This window comes from Eptatretus burgeri, chromosome 9 (assembly GCF_056783735.1).
Source record: "Eptatretus burgeri isolate ZD-2024b chromosome 9, Ebu_testis_v1, whole genome shotgun sequence".
In the NCBI taxonomy this organism is placed as follows: domain Eukaryota; kingdom Metazoa; phylum Chordata; class Myxini; order Myxiniformes; family Myxinidae; genus Eptatretus; species Eptatretus burgeri.
This window is the reverse complement of record NC_140969.1, coordinates 37899299-37904559: the sequence shown is the minus strand read 5'-3', so window position 1 is coordinate 37904559 and position 5261 is coordinate 37899299.

Below are 5261 nucleotides of genomic sequence, written 5' to 3'. Positions count from 1 at the left end.
CTCTTTTTTTTCTTCTTCTTCCCCCCCCCTCCCCTCTCCCCTCATTGTTTTGTTCAGAAAACAAAATGTCAGTTGAGTTCACAGCTGTATATGTGTAGACACCATAGCCCAGGGGATATGCTGATGGGAGGGCTTTAATTCTAAGACGAGGGTGTGTGTGTTTGTGGTTGTGTGATTTGAATTGAGGATCCTAAGCCTTCATTTTTGTGAAACTGTTGTCCGTGCTCCTCTAAGAAGTTTGGAAACCAAGCTTAAACCACCATTTTGATACGGAGCGAGTTCATGAATTTTTTTTTTTTTTAAAAACACGTAATTATCTCGAATTCTATTTGGTTTTGGACAAAAGGTCAAAATACAAGTGTTACTTGAAATACTGCATTGTTTGTTGTCCCAGTAATTGCTTTATTTGGAACAAAGACAAACTCACACCTTCATTGCAGCTCAATTTTTATAACTGCAAAACTGTTGTTCATCTTTGTGCATTTACCGCTGATGGTATTGTTATACTTCCATGCAATTATATTGGGGAGGGAGTGGGGGCAGTGGTGGAAGGTGGGGTGGTATCAGCACCGTCGCTGTTACCCTTTCTTTTGAAAGGAGAAAAATAATAAGGGAAATTTCAGGGGGGTGGGGATGGTGTGAGCAATTTCAAGATGGTTAACCATAATTTTTCTGAAATGCCAATTAGACTTGTGGAAATACTTGTATAGGAAAAAATGATAAATACCTATGGATGAGAGGCGATTAGTTCCTATAACTCGCAGAGGACCGACCCAAGTTGGGTGATCTTGTTCCAAGCCTGCAACGCATTCTTTTGACGTGTTCCTACATTTGAGCAGTGTATCGACAGCAGACCGCTGCCTCAATCATTGTGGGGGCAGTGGTGCGATAAAATCTGTAAAATAAAATGGCCAAAGTTGCGTACATGAAGCAAAAATATGCGTATTGCTTATGTGCATACAGTGTGTAATACATCGTGCTTGTATACAGCAAGTCACCAATTTACGATGTGGATGTGTTCCTAAAGACTGCGACGTTGTATGAAATTACTTTATTCGGATTCAATTTTCCCATATACATAGCGTTATAGGGGGGCAGGGGGTGTTGTGAGGGAAAAAAATTTTTTGTCACCCTCACTTACATATGAGGGTGACACTTACTTACACTTATACAAAAAAACACTTACACTTAATATACATAAAAACATATTAATCAAAATCATATTGGACATACTTAAGTACACTTCACCACAGGGCGAAACGTGTGAGACTGGGAGATAACGCGACGTAGCAGCCACTGAGCACTTGTCATGTTGTTGGTCCTCCACTCGCGAGTGACGTGACATTACCGCTTCGACACTGGTAGATGGCACCCCACTGTATTTTAAAATTTTGCAAGGTGCACGATATTTTTTTTTTTCAGGTTTCAATATTGTGGATGTGGTGTTAGACCAGCTGTGCAACCAATGTGTAGAGAACATGCATACAAACACTTGCTCTATTGTTGGAAAACTCAGCAGGGGCAAGGATCACACTAAATGATAAAATCTACTTTTTAATAAATTACCATCGCTGAAGGAGAGGGTATTGCGTTTGGGTCCGTTTGTCTGTTACTTGGTCAAATTTTTTTTCGCCAAGTACAGTATCTTGGTCTGCAGCATTTGTTGGGTAGTCGATCCAGTCGAAAAAAAAAAAAAATTGAAATTTGTTCTACCCTTATTATCAGTTTTTCCGTCGATATGTTTGTCTGTCTGTCTGTCTGTCTGTTCGGTCCAGTGCTCCGTTAATACAATGGAGATCTTGATGAAACTTGGTTGGTAGGTTCATACCATGACCTAGTTGTGTGCAAATGAGAATTGTTGCTATGGTCACCACCGTTGCCTAGCAACGGGACTTTGAAATTTTTGAAAAATCATTAAAAAAAATATTTTTTCAAAAATCGGGCTACGAGCGACTGGGCAGTACATTCAGCCATATTGTCAAAAATTTCCAGCCAGATCCTATGAAAACTGTCGGAGAAGATAGACTTTGAATGAACCCTGGTCGAAAACAATAAAAAACAACGTTCATTATATCTCAGAGACTATGAGTCAGATATACATGAAACTGGTATGGTAGGTTCATGGTATGTCCTAGTTATGTGTGAGAAAGAACCGTTGCTATGGACCCCTCCGTTGCCTAGCAACGGCCGAAAAACCTCTAAATGTGGGGGTATTTTAACGAAAAAACAATCTTCAGCTTGAAGCAGGAATCATGAATATTCTTGTGCTTAATCCTCAGGTCATTCCTCATCGAACGGGCCCATCGCGTCAGGTTCTATTGGGTAGTCGACTACCCATGTCCGCCTACCAGCTTGTTTGTCTGTGTTTGTCACACAATTGTAAGCCACAGTTTTCAAGCAATCGCTCTAAATTTTTTTGTGTGTGTAGGTGACCGGCCAAGGATAGCAACACTAAATTGTGGTGAAGATCCAGGTGTGAGGAATTTTTTAAAGTGATTCTTTACCATTGAGAGATAGGGCCAAAAAATGGTACATAGCACAATATCTCACAAGGTTATGGATGGATTTGGACAAAACTTGGTGGACAGGTTGGGAGTGTGACGAGGATGAATCACTTCAATTTTGGTGAAGATCCGAATGCAGATCCAGATATGAAAATTATTTAATTTTTAAATAGTTCTTCACCATTGAGATGGGGCTAAAAACGATATTGCATGAAATCTCAAAGTTGCTGACGTATTCGGATGAAACTTGGTGGACATGCTGGGTGTGTGACAAGGTCCAATTCATTCGACTTTGGTGAAGATCCAAATCCGGATACTAGAATTTTTTTTTTAAATTATTCTTCACCATTGACAGATGGGGCCAAACACTATAATATAGCATGACGTCTCAAAAAGTTGTGGATGAGTTGGTTAGGTGACGAGAACAAGCTGATTTCTATTTTGGTTAGGCCTGGATTCAAATCCGACCTATCAGTGGCATATAAAATGTAAACGATTCAACCTGACGGAGGTATGTGCTATACCAAGTGCCGTTACATTTCACCAAGTTGTCACTGAGTATTTTTTTTTGTTTGTCTGTCTGTGTTGTTTTTGGCCACAGTTTTCAAGCAATCGTTCTGAATTTTTTTGTGTGTGTAAGTGACCAGCCAAGGACAGCAACGCTTCATTTTCCTGAAGATCAGATTCCGGATCTGAGAATGTTTTTGGTGATTCTTCACCACTGAGAGATGGGGCTAAAAACGATATATAGCACAATATCTCAAAAGCTTATGGATGGATTCACACACAATGTGGTGGACAGGTTGGGTGTGTGATGAGGAATCTATTTCAATTTTGGTGAAGAGCTCTATCCAGATACGAGTTATTTAATTTTAACTGATTCTTCACCATTGAGAGATGGGGCTAAAAACGATATTGCATAGTATCTCAAAGTTATTTACGTATTCGGATGAAACTTTGTGGATATGTTGGGTGTGTGACAAGGACTGATTGATTCGATTTTGGTGAAGGTTCAAATCCAGATATGAGAATTTTTTTTTGTCATTCCTCACTATTGAGAGGTGGCATGAAAAACTGCTTTTTTTCAAACTGTTTTTCTATGTTTTTAACTATGAAACTATGAAAAACGATGTTTTTCAAAACAGAGTTTCAAACCATGGTTTGGCCTGCACAAGGTCCATGTCTGAACATATTTAAGGCTACAGCTGTAGCCTCCCACCCTTCCCAGCAACTTGAGGATGCATGTGCTCTTACAGTAACTCCTCATGGTTAAACTTCCAAAATCCAGGCTGACTACACGTCTCTTCTCCCATGTGCAGTACCTTCAGAAAGTATTCGCACCCGTTGACTTTTGTCACAGTTTGTTGTTACAGCCTGAATTTAAAATTGATGAAAATAAATTTTTTGTCACTGATCTGCACAACATACCCCATAATGACAAAGCAAAAACATGTTTTTAAATTTTTTTTTACAAATTATGTAAAAGTGAAAAGCTGAAATGTGCATCAATAATTATTCAACCCCTTTGCTGTGACACTCGAAATTGAGCTCAGGTGCATCCAATTTCCTTTGATCATCCTTGAGATGTCTCTTCAACTTGATTGGAGTCCACCTGTGGCCAATTCAATTGATTGGACATTCTTTATAAAGAAACACACCTTTCTATATAAGGTCCCATGGTTGACAGTGCATGTCAAAGCAGAAACTCCACCATGAAGTCCAAGGAACTATCTGTAGAGATCAAATTGAGAAGGCATACATCTGGGTAAGAGTATAAAGCAATTTCCTGAGTGTTGAACGTTCCCAAGAGCACAGTGAGCTCCATCATTAGGAAATGGAAAAAATATGGAACGACCCAGGCTCTTCCTAGTGCTGACTATCTGAGCAATTGGGCAAAATGGACCTTGGTCAGGGAGGTGACCAAGGAACCCGATGACCACTTTGACAGAACTACAGAGTTCCTTAGCTGAGATGGGAGAACCTGCCAGAAGGCCAACAATCTCTGCAGCACTTCACAAATCTAGGCTTTATGGGAGAGTGGCCAGACGGAAACCACTCCTGAGAAAAAGGCACATGGCAACATGCTTGGAGTTTGCAAAAAGGTGTGTGAAAAAGTCTGAGAGTGTGAGGCAAAATATTCTGTGGTCTCGTGAGACCATAATTGAACTCTTTAGCCTGAATGCAAAACACTGCGTCTGGTGGAAACCGGGCACAGCTAATCACCCATCTAACATAATTCCTACCCTGAAGCATGGTGGTGGCAGCATCATGCTATGGGGATGCTTTTCAGTGGCAGGGACTTGGAGACTTCAGGAGAGAGGGAACAATGAATGGAGCCAAATACAGGCAAATCCTTAAGGAGAACCTGCTTCAGAGTGCAAAAGACCCGAGACTGCGGTGAAGATTTACATTCCAACAGAACAATGACCCCAAGAATACAGCCAAAGCAACACTGGAATGGCTTCAGAACAAGAATGTGAATGTCCTTGAGTGACCCAGCCAAAGACCAGACTTTAATCCTATTGAGAATCTGTGGAAAGACTTTAAGATTGCTGTTCACCGACGCTCCCCACCATCCAACTTCACAGAGTTTGAGCAAATCTGCAAGTTAGAATGGGAGAAAATCTCCAAATCCAGATATACAAAGCTGATAGACATACCCAAGAAGACTCAAAGCTGTCGCTGCTGAAGGCATATCCACAAAGTGTTGACTCAGGGGGTTTGAATACTTGTGATGCAAGATATTTCAGCTTTTCA